This window comes from Macaca nemestrina, chromosome 1 (assembly GCF_043159975.1).
Source record: "Macaca nemestrina isolate mMacNem1 chromosome 1, mMacNem.hap1, whole genome shotgun sequence".
NCBI lineage: Eukaryota > Metazoa > Chordata > Mammalia > Primates > Cercopithecidae > Macaca > Macaca nemestrina.
In genome coordinates this window covers 221,037,893-221,055,566 of record NC_092125.1, presented here as the reverse complement: position 1 = coordinate 221,055,566, position 17,674 = coordinate 221,037,893, and the positions used below count along the sequence as shown (strand labels likewise).

The 17,674-nt window shown below is 49.3% G+C and overlaps 1 protein-coding gene and 1 long non-coding RNA gene across 2 annotated transcripts in view; one reads left to right on the top strand and one right to left on the bottom strand.

The window, feature by feature from the left end:
* LOC105473195 (leucine rich repeat containing 38) overlaps positions 1-17,674 on the bottom strand; it is a 72,253-nt gene that overhangs the window by 11,578 nt on the left and 43,001 nt on the right. The gene's annotated exons all lie outside the window — the stretch shown is intronic.
* On the top strand, positions 130-16,851 carry LOC105473196 (uncharacterized). The gene is made up of 3 exons (XR_982108.2): positions 130-455; positions 9,981-10,123; positions 16,730-16,851. It is a non-coding gene; the product is annotated as an uncharacterized lncRNA (long non-coding RNA).

The window sequence follows — 17,674 nt, the reverse complement described above, 5'->3', positions numbered from 1 at the left end:
TGTTTCTCTTTCTTTTCTTTAAAAACAACATATTTCCATTCTTTTCTAGGGCAGGGGCTGCTCCCCCACTGCCTCCCCACTCTCAGCCCTAATCACCCACTGCACTATTTATAGTCCTCATGCAGGATCGCAGCAGAAAGGAGGGCAGGGCTGACAGCAGTCGACCCTGCAATTGCAACTGATCCTCTGTGTCTGCAACACTGGAGCTGAGTTCTCCTCCCAGCACCCCGACCGCTCAGGGCGATAGAGCTGCTGCTGCCTGTGAGGTCACGACCAGCACAGAGGGCCCCAGAACCCTGGGCTTTCCGACGTTCTCTCTCTCCACAAATTAAGATCTCAAGGAGATTTTTTTCAGACTCTGAGGCAGTAACTGCACAGGGAGAAATCCCAGGCTGGACAGGAAGGTCCTGGAAGACGTATACAGTATTCTGAATCTCAGGAAGAAAGACAGGCAGGTAGTGGTTCCTCAGGAATCTGGTGTCTATTTACCACTGAGGAAACTGAGGCCCAGAGAGATCGAGTGACTTTCTTAAGGTCAAAGAGTATTCCAGACCACTCAGCAATAAAAAGGAATGAACTATTGACACATGCAGCAACACGGATGAATCGCAAAATAGTCACACTGGGTGAAAGAATTCGGCCCGAATAGGAGAACGTACTCTATGGTTCCATTCACAAAAATTTTAGAAAATGCAAATCTAAAATCCCCTATAGGGACAGAAAGCAGATCAGCATTTGTCTGGGGATGGGATGGGGAAGAGGGAAGGATTCCAGGGCGGAAGGAGGAAAGCCTTTGGGTGGGGACTATGGTCACGATCTTGACTGTGGTGATGATTTCATAGGGATAGATAGATGATTGATTGATTGATAGATAGAGAATTATATTCTTTAAACATTTTTACATGTCAAATATATCTTAATAAAGCTGTTAAGGGCTAGGCGAGGTGGCTCACACCTATAATCCCAGCACTTTGGGAGGCAGAGGCAGAAGGATTGCTTGTGCTCAGGAGTTTTGGCACCAGCCTAGGCAACATAGCAAGACCCTATGTCTACAAAAAAATAAAATTAGCTGTGCAGCATGATGGCATGCTCCTGTCATCCCAGCTGCTTGGGAGGCTGAGGCAAGAGGATCACTTGAGCCCAGGAGTTCAAGGTTGCAGTGAGCTATGATCACACCACTGCACTCCAGCCTGGGTGACAGAGTAAGACCCTGCCTCTTAAAAAAAAAAAAAAAAAAAAAAGGTTGGGCTTAATGGCTCACACCTATAATCCCAGCACTTTGGGAGGCTGAGGCAGATGGATCACCTGAGGTCAGGAGTTCAAGACCAACATGACCAACATGGAGAAACCCCGTCTCTACTAAAAATACAAAATTAGCCGGGCGTGGTGACGTATGCCTATAATCCCAGCTACTCAGGAGGCTGAGGCAAGAGAATCACTTGAACTCAGGAGGTGGAGGTTGTGGTAAGCCGAGATCACACCATTACACTCCAGCCTGGGCGACAAGAGCAAAACTCCGTCTCAAAAACAACAACAGCAACAACAAAAATCTGCCCCAGTCAATCTTCCTTAATCCACTCTCCCCATCCTTTCAAATAGCATTCAGAGAACAGACACTGTCTTTGATTCCAATCTCCTGATACTCACTGGCTTCTGACCAAGATGCCTTTCTCCTCCCACCCCCCATCTATTAATGTGCTCTAATGAAATTACTACACATTTTGCAGCTTAAAAAACAACACCCACGTATCATCTCCTGGTTTTAGAAGGTGGGGAGTCTCAGCAGAATTTAACCATGCCCTCTGCTCAGGGTCTCACCAGGCTGCAACTGATGGGTAAGCCAGGGCTGGGATCTCATCTGAGGCTTGCAGTGGCAGAATTCACTTCCTCGAAGCTGTACAACTTAAGGCAGCTTGCTTCTTCAAGGCTAGCAGGAGACAGTCTCTCTTCAAGATCTTCCTTTACAGAGCTCACCCTATAGTTCAGACTCACCCAAGATAACTTCTCTTGGATTGACCCAAAGTCTTCAGCTGCAAAATCCCTCCACCTTTGGCCACATCCTACATCCTTATCCTGAGAGTGAAATCCATCATATTGTCTGTCCCACCCACACTCAAGGGGAGGCAGGGTGTACACACCAGGGGCTGAATCTTGGGGATGGTATTAGAATTCTGCCTCCCTGTGGCGGAGCTTGCAGTGAGCCGAGATCACGCCACTGCACTCCAGCCTGGGCAACAGAGCAAGACTCCTTCTAAAGAAAAAAAAAAAAGAATTCTGCCTCCCTGCGATTCTAGCGCTCCCTCTCCGGTAACATACAAGTAAACAAGTAAGTAAATAAAACCTTACATACACCACTTCAGAAAGAAGAGCAAAGCAGCTTGGATTCCGCTCTGGTGGCACTGTGGACTCACTGCTTGCCCTCCTTCATTTCTTTCTTGGTTCTGAGTTATAATAAGCTACAGTGTCTCCCTTACCTGTGAGTTAGCTTTCTGGGGTTCCAGTTACCCGAAGTCAACCATAGTCTGAAAATATTAAGATATTTTGAGAGAGAAGAGGCCACATTCATACGACTTTTATTACAATATATTGTTATAATTTTTCTACTTTATTGATTATCATTGTTCATCTCTTACTGTGCCTAACTTACGAATTAAACTTTATCATAGATATAGGGAAAAACCTAGTATATTTAGGGTTTGGCACTCTCCACAATTTTTTTTTTTTTTCTTTTTGAGACAGAATTTCACTCTGTTGCCCAGGCTGGAGTGCAATGGCATGAGCTAGGCTCACTGCAACCTCTGCCTCCCAGGTACAAGCGATTCTCCTGCCTCAGCCTCCTGAGTAGCTGGGACTACAGGCGTCCGCCACCATGCCCGGCTAATTTTTTGTATTTTAGTAGAGATGGGATTTCATCATGTTGGCCAGGCTGGTCTCGAACTCCTGACCTCAAGTGATCCACCCGCCTCAGCCTTCCAAAGTGCTGGGATTATAGGCGTAAGCCACGGTGCCTGGCCGACTATCCACAATTTCAAGCATCCACTGGGAGTCTTGGAATGCATCCACCTCAAATAAGGGGGACCTACTGTATTGCATTAAAGAATACCCCCATCTTTTGAGGGATCTCAGGCCCCTCTGCTGACTTGGAGTAGCCGAGAGCTCCCACCTAGACAACAGGAGGTGACAAGACCTAGGGAACACGTCAAAGCTGAAACCATACTGGGGAACATAGTCACTTTTCTGGAGACCAATGACACAAATGGCCAATTCTGAGGAGCCACAAGCATGGCTGGAGTTTGCAAATAAGGAGTCTTGACTGCAGCCCAGGAAATAGCATCAAGGAACTCAATTTGGGAGCAAAATATGAAGAGTCAGTGGTGAGCAGGGGGCAGCCCTTTCACAGGGCAAGTGTACACCTTGCCAGCAGGGACTGTGAATTGGAGCAACCATTTGCTGCAACGCCTGTGGTTGGAGTTACATGCTAGTGCATGCCTGTGCCATCAGGTAAGAGTATAGAAAGCCGAGGGGAAGCAGCTGCATCCCTTCCGTGGGTCTCCTGGCTGAGACCAGGCTCCCCCTTACCTCAAGCCTTGCCCTCCTAAAAACAAGCCATCTTCACCCCACCTGGGTCAAAGTAGGTGTTCTAAGACCTGCTTCCTTTCCCCAGAGCGCTGGCCTCCCTGTTGGGGCATGGTTCAGGACCAGACTCTCCACTAAAGAGAGGTTGTGATGATGAGGACAGGAAATGCTGCAGCAGAAGGTTCTTTACCTGGGCCTCATTTCAGCTGAAATGATTGGGCCTATTTCACCTGAAAGAACCTGGACCCACAGCCTCACAGCTCTGGGCTACCTGCCCTGGTGAAGTGTTTCTCAGTGGCACTTCAAGAAGAGCGGGGGTTGCAACCTGAGCCCCTGAAGTTGAGGCATTCTCTTCAACTTACAAGGTTTTCCCACCATCCTCCAGGAGGAGCTGGAGAGGAGTCTGGTACCACTGTGTACACAAAGCCAGAAGCAGGGAGGGGTGAATGAGGATGAAGGGACAAGTAGCCGTGCGCCACTTCACACCCCCAGGATGGCTGGAGTCAAAAAGATGGACCATAGCCAATGGGGTCGAAGATGTGGAGAAACTGGAACCTTCGAATATTGCTGGTGAGAATGGAAAGCGGTGATGTCACTTTGGGAAACAGGTAGTTCCTCAAAGCATTAAACAGAGTTACCGTGTGACCCAGCAATTCCACTCCCATATATACACCCAAGATAACTGAAAACATATGTTCATAATAACAATATGTACATAAGTGGGCCAGGTGGGGTGGCTCCCACCTGTAATCCCAGCACTTTAGGAGACTGAGGCAGGTGGGTCGCTTGAGGTCAGGAGTTCAAGACCAGCCTGGACAAAATGGTGAAACCTCGACTCTACCAAAATTACAAAAATTAGCAGGGCATGGTGGGGCACACCTGTAATCCCAGCTATTTGGGAGGCTGAGGTGGGAGGATCGCTTGAGCCTGGGAGATTGGAGCTGTAGTGAGCCAAGACTATGCCACTGCACTTCAACCTAGGTAACAGAGTGAGACCCTGTCTCAAAAATAAAAATAAATGTATACAAACGTTCACAACAGTATTATTCACAAACCAAAGGGCAGAAACAATCCAAGCGCCCATCAGCTAATGAATGGGCAATCAAAATGGGGTCTGTCCACACAATGGAGTATTATTCAACCATAAGAAGGCAGTGCTGGCCGGGTGCAGTGGCTCACGCCTGTAATCTCAGCACTTTGGGAGGCCGAGGTGGACAGATGGTTTGAGCCCAGGAGTTCAAGACCAACCTTGGCAACACAGTGAAACCCCTTTCCTAACAAAAATACAAAAATTAGCCAGTGTTATAACCCAGTCTCAAAGTAAATAAATAAAAATTTAAAAATAAATTTTGGTTAAAAGGAAGCACTGATCCATGCTGCAACATGGATAAACCTTGAAAACGTGATGCTCAGTGAAAGACGCCAGACACCCAAGGCCATGTACTATATGATTCCATTCACAGATGTCCAGAATAGGCAAGTCCACAGACACAGTGGTTGTCATAGATTAGTGGCTGTCAGGGGCTGGGGAAAGCAGGGAATGGGGGTGGCTACTAACGGGTAGGAGTTTCTTTTGAGGTGATGAAATGTTCTGGAATCAGACAGTGGTGATGGTTGCACAACCTTGTGAATACTAAGAACCATTGACTGTACATTTTAAAAGGATGAACTTTATGGTATGTGAATCATAACTAGATTTGGAGTTTTTTTACTCTTCCTAGTGCTCCAAAGGAATGGTTTTTGGTTGGTTGGTTGGTTGGTTGAGACAGTGTTGCTCCATTGGCCAGGCTGGTGCGCAGGGGCACGATCATGGTTCATTGCAGCTTCAACCTCCTGGGCTCAAGCCATCCTCCCGCCTCACCCTCCCGAATAACTGGGATGGGCGCATGCCACCATACCCAGCTAAATTTGGTATTTTTTGTAGAGATGGGGTTTTGCCATGTTGCCCAGGCTGGTCTCAAACTCCTAAGCTCAAGCAGTCCACCCAGCTCAGCTTTCCAAAGTTCTGGGATGACAGGTGTGACCCATCGTGCCCAGCCTAACTCTGTTAGGGACAGGGACAGGGCAGGGCTGGCTGAGAGCCTACTGGGTAGAGCTGATCGGGAAGAGGGAAGGAGGCTGGATGGGTTGGGAGCAGCTCCAGTGAGGCCAAAGGCTCCTGACACCTCGGTGAGAGGCGGTCACTGGGGATAAAAAGAGCTAGGACGGCCTTGCGCCGATAGGGTGGACCAAAGACCTCCTCCCCTTTCTGACTCCAGCTTGTCCAAGTCTCTTTTGACTTCTCCCTTATTCTCTATTTGGAATATTCTTGCCTGCCCTGCCTCTGTGCCTCACACTCACCCACGAAGCCGGACTAACTGCTGCCCAGCTTTCCAGCTTCAGACAGAATGCCCCTCCCACAGCACCAAAGAGAAACAAAGCCAGGTGTGAGTTAAAGCAGTGAAAATAGATGATATCCAAACAGTGGCCGAAAGGGCTGAGCTCCATCCTGATTTGTGCGGAGGGGACTGGGTGTTCCGAAGGCAGAGTGAGGGAGTTTGGAAAGATGGGCTTAGTAGAACCTAGAAGTGAAAAATCACAAAAGGTTGGTCGATGTGAATGTGACGAGGCCAGTGTCTTCAGGCTGGCAATGACTAAAGTCAGGATTCTAATTCCTACAGGGTCTGGGAATTGGAGGTGCCATCCTTCCTGATTACATTTCAAGAAGTGGCTGTTAAGTCCTGGAGAAAGACACTTCTGAGTTGCAGGAGATACAAATGCATCTCAAAGGGACAAAAAAAAAAAAGAGTTTATCATTAGCCCCTTTCAGTAAATGCTCTAAGAAAGGGAGACCAGGTCCTATGTCAGTTGCTGGACTGGCAGCCCTGGGCTTTCCTAGGCAGGCATCTCAAGGAGGTGCTGGCGTCATGCTGGAGTTCAGCTGTCTCTGAGTGCAGGTGTTTGGATCGAGTTATGTGCTGAGAGTTCTGCAGTTCTTTCCAGGAAGCCTTTTCCTGATCCCTGACCCTGAGATGGTCCCAGTTCTAGGCTCCCCAAGCAGCCCATGTTTCCTATCGAAACTCATTACATTTGTTGCGAGCGCTTGTTTATTTGTCTTCTCTGATAGAAAGATGCTTGTGGTTAGAAACTGTGTGTCCTGTTTGCTGCTCTGTGACCAGTCCCTTGCATGGGTTAATACTTAATAAATCACAAATGAATGAATGAATGAAGGAGTCTCAAGTCAGAAGCATCTAGGATAAGGAGGATTTAGCCAGGACAAATAGGGGAAATGGGGGGAAAGTGAAGACTCAAATAACATGGGTGCCTGTTACACCCTCCCTTGAAGCACTGGAGGGCTGGGGACAGGTACCACGGGCATCAGGTGATGGTTTGAGGGGCAGTGGGAGCTGTGGGTGTTTGTTTTGTTTTGTTTTGTTTTTTGAGAGAGTCTCGCTGTGTCGCCCAGGCTGGAGTACAGCGGGGCAATCTTGGCTCACTGCAATCTCCGTCTCCTGGGTTCAAGCAATTCTCCTGTCGCAACCTCCCGAGTGGCATGATTGCAGCTCACTGTAGCCTCTGCCTCCTGGGTTTAAGCAATTCTCCTGCCTCAGCCTCCTGAGTAGCTGGGATTGCAGGCGTGTGCCACCACACCCAGCTAATTTTTGTATTTTTAGTAGAGACAGGGTTTTGCCACGTTGGCCAGGCTGGTCTCAAACGCCTGACCTCAAGTGATCTGCCAGCCTCCGCCCCCCAAAATGCTGGGATTACAGGCGTGAGCCACTGTGCCTGGTAGTGGAAGCTGTAGGTTTTTATGCCACGCTTGAACTTCTGTACCGTGGGCTGGGTTGCTCCACGCTGGCCTTTCCTTGGATGTAAGAACCAGAGAGGGGACCCCAAAACAACAGAAGTGGTTAATTCCGCAGGGCACAGATGACAAGGCCCATCCCCCCCCCTCCTTCTCCTGCTCTCACACTTGTTTCCCCCATCAGGCAATCAGTCACCAGAAGATTCAGGATTAGTCAAAGAATAAGCTCTTCAAGGGAACCTATCAGAATGACAGACGGACCTCAGTCATGGCTCAGAATCTGAGAGAGAACAGATCGTTGGGAAATTGAATAACCTGCACCGTGTACCGCCTCCTTCCTCCAGGGACAGGTGGCGGACAAGGACAGATGAAGGACATCCGCTTCCCGCTGTCCCTGGGTTTTAAGCCCTTTTGGCACAGAAAGCCTGTCCAAGTAATTAACAGAAGTAATTAGAGGTCAGATGGTCACAAATGGAAATCACTCAGTACCCAGCCACCGATGCCAAGGCTGGCAGTGCCAAGGAGGCGGGAGGGCTCAGAAAGGAGAGGGCAGCCTGACCAGACATGGTGATCCAACTGAGGGGCTTATTCCCCCAGCCTCTCACAGGAAAGGCGGCTGTGAAGTCTGGGGTTTGCGTCTGTAACCAGCAGCCCGAGGTACAACAGGAATAGGCAACTGCTAAGAAAGGAAACACCACAAATGGCTCCTGCTGTTGCTACAGCCCTGGGTTCAGAACTGTGCCCCAGGGAAGATGAAGAAGAGGAATTTTTCTTTAATGAGCTCAGTATGAGTCTTGTAAATCCTTCCTTGGTCATATTTCTTACACATTATGTGTGGCTTTCACATCTTTGGAAAGGATAGGACATTTATGACCTACCCATCTACCCATTCACCCATCTATCTACCCACCCACTCATCCACCCACCCACCCATCCACAGGTCAGTCACCTACCCATCCATCCATTCATCCACGCACTCACCATCCACTTCACAAATATTAATCAGGCTCCTGCCAAGTTCAAGGCAGGTCTAGGCTCTGGCCATACAGAGTAAGCAAGACAGGCATGGACTTTGCTCTTGAGGTTTATAATCTAGCAAGGGAAAACAGTATACAAGCAAGCAATCAAAACCCACGAAGCCCACACAGTCGTGAATGCTGTAAAGACAAACAGGGGTGACAATGCATTAGAGGGTGTATTAGGGTTCTCCAGAGAAACAGAACCAATAGGATAGGTAAATAGATGATGATGATGATGTTAGATGATAGATAGATAGATAGATAGACAGACAGACAGACAATAGGTGATAGACAATAGACAGATGATAGATAACAGATGATGGATAGATGGATGGACAGATAATAGATGATAGAATGATGATAGATAAATGATAGATGACTGACGGATGGATGGATAGAGAGAGAGAGAGAGAGATTTTTAGGAGAATTGGCTCATGGGAGTAAAGAGACTGAAGAGTCCCACAGTAGACTGTTTGCAGGCTGGAGAGCCAGGCAAGCTGATACTGTGGCTCAGTCCAGGTTCAAAGGCCTGAGAACCTGAGGGTCACTGGTGCAAGTCCTGGAGTCCAAAGGCCAGAGACCTGGAGTTCTGATATCTAAGAGTAGGATAAGAAGGCATCCTAGCGGCCGGGCGCGGTGGCTCACACCTGTAATCCCAGCACTTTGGGAGGCCGAGGCAGGCAGATCATGAGGTCAGGAGATCGAGACCATCCTGGCTAACACGGTGAAATCCTGTCTCTAATAAAAAATACAAAAAATTAGCAGGGCGTGGTGATGGGCGCCTAGTCCCAGTAGTCCAAGTAGTCCCAGCTCCTTGGGAGGCTGAGGCAGGAGAATGGTGTGAACCCAGGAAGCGGAGCTTGCAGTGAGCTGAGATTGCGCCACTGCACTCTAGCCTGGGCGACAGAGCAAGATTAAAAAAAAAAAAAAGCATCTTAGCTTCAGAAGCCAGAGGGAGGAGTGAATTTGCCTTTTCTCTGGCTTTTTGTTACGTCCCAGCCCTCAATCGATCGGATGGTGGCTGCCCACCCTGGCTGAGGGCTGGTCTTCCTTACTCAGCCCACTCACTCGAATGCCAGTCTCTCTGGAAACACCCACAGGCCCGCCCAGAAGTAATGCTTGACCAGCTACCAGGGTAGCCCTTCATCCAGCCAAGTTGACACCTAAAATTAACCATTACAGAGAGTGGCAACAAGTGAGGGTTTCTTTGGCAGGGACGGGCAGGGAAGGCCTCTCCAAGCCAAGACAGTGACCTGGAGGCCTAGAAGGAGCAAAGATCTCTGGGGAAAGCATCCCATGCAAGGGGATGTCCAGGTACCAGGACCCTCTGGCTGGAGCAAACTAGGCCTGGGTCAGAAACCGAAGGAGGACACGGCTGAAGGACATGAGTGATGGGGACAGGGACAGGGCAGGCTGGCAAAGTCTGGGACCTCTCATGACAGCACTACAGAACCTAAGGGCCGGCTGGGTGGGCAGCGGGCCCAGCTCAGCTGCCCCCTAAATACTCAAGTGGAATGTGAATACTCTGATATTCGGCTTGAATATTTTGTTACTCTGCTATTCTAATACTTGGGTAACACTACTTCCAAATATTCTATTAGAACCACTTCAATCGTTGTGGGTTTCTGAAAAGATCAACTGCAATCAACTCTAGCTTGGGCCCCAGCTTGGACTCTGCCATGCCTCCTCAACCCACCTTGGACTTACTTCCTTAAGGCACGCCACACGGTATGGCCCTCTGCAGGTTAGGAGCTGCGTCCGTGTTCCTCAGTTCATGCTCTAATCGAGGGTTCCTGTCTGCCAAGCCTGAATCAAGGCTTGGTATTTACTGAGGAGTGACATCCATTAGTCCTGACCTCATGGAGCTCACAGTCTAGGGCATCTCTGGGGACAGAGGATTCCATGGGGAGGAGGGGAGATGTCCCGTGGTGCCCCAGTCCCTGCGTTCCTCGCCGTTTCAGGCAGCAGCTCCTAAGGATGTGTGGAGTGCACGGCTTTCTGGTCACCAGCAGAAAGAACCCTGCAGCCTCCCTGACGATCAGGAAGGAGCAGAGGTGCAGGCTCACAGCCATGCACTGTCCCACCTGAGCCTGCTCTGGAGTTAGGAAGCTGGCTGGCTGCTGTGGCTTCAGGATCTTCCCTGCCCCGGGGAACCTCATTTCTTACATTGATTAACCTGAGTGGAGGAGGCTGATGAAAGGGAGGTTTTGATGTCCAGAGAAGAGACTGGAGCGATGGGGAAACTGGGGTGATAGGAGGAAATCTGGCCCTGAGGTTGGCCTAGGGAGTAGGGCTGACCTCGCGGAGGGGACACTGTCCCTGTTTCCAGGAGAAACACTGTGGTCCTGTGGGGTGAGTACGAACCAAAAGGAAGCTCATTCTATGAGGGCACCTCCAGGGATTGGCAGTTTGGGATTAAACACCTGGGCAGGGGCCAGGTGCTGTGGCTCACGCTTGTAATCCCAGCACTTTGGGAGGCCAAGGCAGGTGGATCACCTGAGGTCAAGAGTTTGGGAACAGCCTGGCCCACATGGTGAAACCCCGTCTCTACTAAAAATATAAAAATGAGGCAGGTGTGATGGCGCACGCCTGTAATCCCAGCTACTGGGGAGGCTGAGGCAGGAGAATCGCTTGAACCCGGGAGGCAGAGGTCGTAGTGAGCCGAGATTGTACCATTGCACTGCAGGCTGGGCAACAGAGCAAGACTCCGCCTCAAAAATAAATAAATAAATAAATACCTGGGCAGGGTGGACAGTTTCAGGAAGGGGACCCCAAGAGGGCCGGTGGAGGCCATACTGCCCCAGGGTAAGGGTGAGCTCTCAGCAGGTACCCTGCACACGAGTGACGCTTGGCTTCAAGCCCAAGAAAGCTTCCCCATCCCCAGAAGTCCTTAGTGCCCACGGGCTGGAGCATGGAGCGTGGAGCGTGGGAAGGTGTGCTTTCACTGGGGTGAAATCTTGCGTTCAGGTGGTTGAATGACCAGGACAGCATAATTTGGACATTCATATGGCCTCATTTGTATGCCCAGGTGAGTGGACTCTGGGGCGTGTGGGTCACGTGTGTAAAAGCCGCCTCTGACATTTATGCAGATTCTCAAGCACTGCAGTGCAGCTGGGTCATTAAGCCAACAGCAGGGGGGCCTGGGGACTAATTATGAAACAGTACAAATGAGAACTAAGGTCTTCAGGCTGCTGGCTCTCCGTTCTGTTATCTGATGCTGGGAATTGGGCTCTGAGGCTAGGGTCCTCTTGCCACTGCATCCTCTTCCATCCACCTGTGAATCCTCAAGGAGGCACCACCAGGATTCTGGAGGAGGAGAGAAGGGAACCCACGTTTGCAGGGAAGTCCCTCTCATTACCTCATTGTGCTCTCACTGACTGCCAAGCAATCAGTGTGACTGTTTACCAGAGGAGGACCTGTGGCCCTAAGAGAATCCATAGCATGTCCAAGGCCACTCGGCTGTGAGGATAGAGGGGACGCTCCACTGAAGGGCTCTGTGGGAGACCAGTTAACAGGCGATTGCTTCCTGCTGTGGTTATTCACAATCAGAGACTCAGACAGGGATGAGAGCTCTGTGCTGAGTGTCAAACTCTGAGAGAATGATTCTCGGAAAACCAACTCCCAGCTTGGGTTCCAGTGGAACTACAGAGAGCAAATGAGTTCATGACTACTGGTCCTGAATGTGGGTATAAAGTTTTACCCTAAAAGTACCTTGTATTTTTTTTCCAGCCGAAATATAATAACTCATTTGCACCCTGGAAAGTTATGTTTATAAAAAAAAAAATAGATTGCATTTGCAAACAGTAGAGAACACTGCTCCTTTTTATTAAAAAAAAAAAAAATCTTTTCCATGAAAAACAATGTAAAGTTTGCATGTGTGTTTATTGGTCTGGGGACTTAAAGAACAAAAAGATACCTTGTGGATTGCGGGCAAATGAAACCCACAGAGGTTTGCTTTGGGAAAGTTTCACCATACAGGTGTTTGAATAGACAGACCACTTTGCAAATAATAAATTACTTAACACTCAAGGCCGCTAGAGGCCACTAAAAAGGAGTTTATGGCCAAGGCACGGGGCTGGTGGCTGGCTCTGAGCGGTAGCAGGATATTAATGAGACTCAGAGCCTGGATGTGCTCTGGGTCCAGTTAAATGTAACAGAGTTGGAAAACCACCTGCCCCCAGCCAGTGACTGCACCTAAGATTGGTGCCTGTCACTTTGAGCATCTGAGCCTGTAGGGACACTGGGGAGGAGAGGGAGGGTGAAAGGAGGCAGTGGCAACAGCAGCATGGATGTTCCATGCAAACCCTTGTCTGTCACCAGGGAAAGCGGTCTGCGCACATGCATTTCTTAGTCCCTCTTCCAGGATAAAGCCTAGTTTGGACCAGCATTGCAAGGTTGAAGTGTTACTGCATCCTGGGGCCAGAGCCAGGGCGTGTGGCCACCCCCTTGGTCCCTGCTGTGGTACCCAGAGTCACCTGGAACATCTGTGAAGCCAGGACAAGAGTGCAAATGCCCTCCAGATGCTGATATCTAAATATTTACAAGTCACACATACACATAAACTGCAAAAAAAATGTTCTGGCCAGGCGCGGTGGCTCACGCCTGTAATCCCAGCACTTTTGGGAGGCCGAGGTGGGCGGATCACGAGGTCAGCAGATCGAGACCATCCTGGCTAACACAGTGAAACCCCGTCTCTACTAAAAATACAAAAAAATTAGCCGGGCGTGGTGGTGGGCACCTGTAGTCCCAGCTACTCTGAAGGCTGAGGCAGGAGAATGGTGTGAACCTGGGAGGCAGAGCTTGCAGTGAGCCAAGGAGTAAGCCACTGCACTCCTGCCTGGGTGACAGAGTGAGACTCTGTCTCAAAAAATAAAAATAAATTTTTAAAAAATGTTCTATCCAGTTACCTTGACAAAAGTACCTTTTTTTTTTTTTTTTTTTTTTTTTTTTTCACTCTTGTTGCCTAGCCTGGTGTTCAATGGTGCGATCTTGGCTCACAGCAACCTCTGCCTCCCAGGTTCAAGTGATTCTCTTGCCTTAGCTTCCCAAGTAGCTAGGATTATAGGCATGCACCACCACGCCCAGCAAATTTTGTATTTTTAGTAGAGATGGGGTTTCTCCATGTTGGTCAAGCTGGTCTCAAACTCCTGATCTCAGGTGATTCGCCCACCTCGGCCTCTCAAAGTGCTGGGATTACAGTCATGAGCCATCATGCCCGGCCAACATAAGTAACTTCTTAATGACTTTGAAGACTAGGTTTAGATGGTAAATTATTATATTATTGGAAATCTGCTGCAGAATACGGCATTGTGGGGACAGCCGAGCTGATTGGAACCTGCTCCCTTTCTCTTCCCACCCCCAGCTCCATCCTGCACCTTAGGGGTCTATGCACACCTGTGTGGACATCCCACCCTCACATCCAACCTCTATTCACATTCCCCGCCACCATCTTGTGTGACCACTCAGCCTGCTCTAAAGCAGGGATGCTGGGAAGATGCCCACATCTAAGCTTGCAATCATTTTTGGCAGAAATCGGGGGCCCCAAGTACCCAGAAAATGTTCTAGAAAGGGACATGTGTGGGTGGCCATGGATTCCTTCCTCCCTAGGGAAGAGCACAGTTGGAGGACTGGAGCAGGGCCCCCTAAAGCCTGGAGGAGGACTGGAGCCAGGCCCCCTAAAGCCTGGAGGAGGACTGGAGCAGGGCCCCCTAAAGCACTGGACCCAAGATAGCGCCCCTCTTGCCCAGGTCCAAGGGCTGTACTAGTGGTATCCGCTGTCATCATAGCATTCATTACTGATGAATTTGATTGTGATGTTGGAATCCTCTAGTCATAAGGTCTTGAGAGCAAGACAGTAAGACATTTTGGTGGTTTTGACTCTTCACTGGGGGGACCTGAGATGTTGGATTTGAGGCTTGGAATAAAGTCATCTTGGGTGCATATGGCAACTGCAGGCTGCTTTTCCAGAAGCTTAGCATGCAGCCTCAAGAAACATGTCCCTCCACGCTGCTCTTGCCAGGCCTGCACCTGCTGACCTAAGAAGGGAATGCAGGTGGCTAAGAGAGGCAGTGCATGCAGGGGTCAGAGCACCTGTGGCCAAATCCCACTCTGTCAGTGACAGACTGCATCCCCCCGGCAAGTTACTCCCAGACCCAAACCAGCTCTCTCAATGGCAAAATGGAAATGATGGAATCGTAAAGACTAGGTAGTAATGGTACCTGCCTCATACAATCTGAGTGGTTTATAGGAGGAAATCCGCATAAAGGCTTGGTCCAGCATCTCATACAGAGAATGCCTCTAATACACATGAACTATGAGCAGAACCAAGAGCACAGGCTTTGGAGTCCAATAGCCACAAGTCTTTTTGGGCTCAGTTGCTTCCTGTAATCTACCTACTTTCTCTGAGCCTCAGTTTCCTTATCTACAAAACTGGGATGATAGTGGTTCTTACCTGGAGTTGTAAGGATGTGTACATAGACCTCAGGTTTGTGGGGTAGCTAGTGTGGCAAACCATTTGCTTGCTCTTTCAACCAATACCTATGCTGGCTGTCCCACTGCTATGTGCCGGGTATGGTTCTTTTTTTTTTTTTTTTTTTTTTTTTTTTGAGACAGAGTCTCGCTCTGTCACCCAGGCTGGAGTGCAGTGGCACAATCTCGGCTAACTGCAACCTCCGCCTCCTGGGTTCAAGCAATTCTCCTGCCTCAGCCTCCTGAGTAGCTGGGATTACAGGCATGAGCCACCACACCCAGCTAATTTTTGTATTTTTACTAGAGATGGGGTTTCACCATGTTGGCCAGGATGGTCTCAATCTCCTGACCTCATGATCCGCCCGCCTCAGCCTCCCGAAGTGCTGGGATTACAGGCATGAGCCACCACACCCGACCATGCTGGACATGGTTCTAAATGCTGGGCACATGAGCTGCCCAAGTCTGCCCTTGGGGAGTTCAAGTTCTAGTCCAGGAAGGAAAACAATAAACACGTGCACACACACATAGATCAGATCGTGGTATGAGCTGTGCAGAAAATAATACAGGGTGGTGTGATAAGGCTGACACTGAGGAAGTGATGTTTGAGCGGAGACCCAAATGACACTTTTGGAGATGTGGGAGACCCTAAACTGGTGTGTAGCCTTGTCGCTGTTAATAACGGCAATAACTTGAGGCCCAATGGTGAGTCAGAGAGCTCTAAATCATTGCCTATTGTTTGTGCAGTGTCACGTCTCAAATGGCATTTCCCCAGTTGAGCTGTGGCTCCTGGTCAGTTTATTTTCTTGGGCCTGACTGCACATCCTCCCCACTCCCAGGTCCCCCGTATTCTCAATGTTTTATAAAAATGTTATATGCAGGCAGTAAAGGACTGTTTTAACTGGACATCTTTTAAAGCTTCTCTTCTTCCCAAGAATCACGTTCACTCCAAAATTCTTTGGTACAGCCAGCAGAAATGACTGCCCCTCCCCTGCTCACTCGTTTATTCTGTGAAGGAACCCTGGCCCCTGTGCCACGCAGGGTTCGTGCCTTCTAAGGAAACAGCTGAACCTGCTGACCAGCATGAATCACCTGAGGCAGACAGAAGGAATAAAGCAGACTCATTACATGGGAATTCATTCACTAGAACCTACTAGAACAAGGGTCTAGTGCTATTTCCCCAGCTTAGGGTACCACGTCCCCAGGACTCTTGGAGGTACATATTATGACCTTGGCGGGGGCCAAAACCCAGTTGGGTTCAGGCCTTTGAGTCTCAGTAGTGGTGCTCCTGGGGTAGGGAGCAGGCCACGGCAGCAATTCCAACCCCACGTAGATCTCAGCTGAATCTGTGGCCAGGCTGGGGAGGTGCTGACTTTAGATTGTGTGTCTTGCATCTAAAACTCCCAGGGGGAGCAGTATGTGCACCGAGGGTCACAGACCATAGATGGGGCTCTCACAGGAGCTGAGGTTACCATGGAGTTCTGGAAGATGCCACTCACTTCTCCGCTGGCCCAGGGTCTCTGTGAGAAGGTAGCCCTCCTGAGTCAGGGGTCTCTTCCACTGGAGACTGCAATGCTGGGGAGCAGAGGGGTGACCCAGAGTCTCCTCTAGGCCGAAGGGGAGAAGAGTGGAGAAAGAGAGTGGGAGAGTAGGCAAGAAGGGAGGAGGTTAGGAGGCGGGAGAAGGGGGAAGCAGGACTCAGCCCAAAAGCCACCCAATCATAGGCCTTCTACGATGTGATGGTTAATTTTGTGTCAACCTGACTGGGCCATGGGGTGCCCAGATATTTGGTTAAACTATTTCCAAGTGTGTCTGTGTGTTTTTGGATGGGATTAACATTTGAACAGGTGGACTGAGTAAAGCAGATCTCATCTAATCCAATAAGGGCCTGAATACAACAAAAAGGCGGAGGAAGGAAGAATCCACTGTTTTTCTACCTGACTGCTGAGCTGAGTCTTCTCCTTCCCTTGGCCTGGGACTACACCATCAGCTCTCCTGTCTCCAGCTCAGCAACTGCAGATCATGGACTTCTCAGCCTCCATCATCTCCTGAGCCAATTCCTTACAATAAATCTCTTTGTCTGTCTGCTGTTGGTTCTGTTTCTCTGGAGAACCCTAACACACCCCACTGCCTCCGCTGGAGTGTCTTCTCCCAGTGACTCTCTGTCAACGGACCTCGTTTATTTCCTTCATGATACTTTACCTGCAATGGTAGTTTTGTTTCCCTGGTTTGTGTGTGTGTGTGTGTGTGTGTTCTACCCATAAGAATGTAAAGCACAAGAGAGCAGGGAACCTGTGTTTCCTATCCAATGCATAGCCACAGTGCCTGCACCAGTACCTGGCACTTAGCAAGCACTCAATAGCTATTTATGAGGGCAAAGATGGAAGGGAGCAATGGAGGAAAGAAACAGGAACATATGATAGGAAACAATGGAGAAATGATTCTCAAAAATATCTCGAGAGTTGGTGTGAGCCCCTCATCCAAGTCTTAGCCCCCAGCCTCATCCAATGCTGCTAACACAAGCTATCTTGTATTAGCGCACTGGGGCGTAAGACTTGTTTGTTTCGTATTGTCTCTGAACCAAAGTGCTGCATTCCACATCCTGGAAAACACTGCCTGTCATAGCCTGGGCACCAAAGCAACGTCACATACACCCTAAGGGCCACTGATGGGAGTTTTTCAGAGGCTAAGTCCCAGTGTTTTGTTTTGTTTTGTTTGTTTGTTTAACCATTTGGTTGATCCAATGCAACATGCTGCGTGGAATACTGGCCTCCAGGCAAGTTTACCCAAAGATCTGGAGATGATGAGTCCAGAACTGTGCCAACATAGA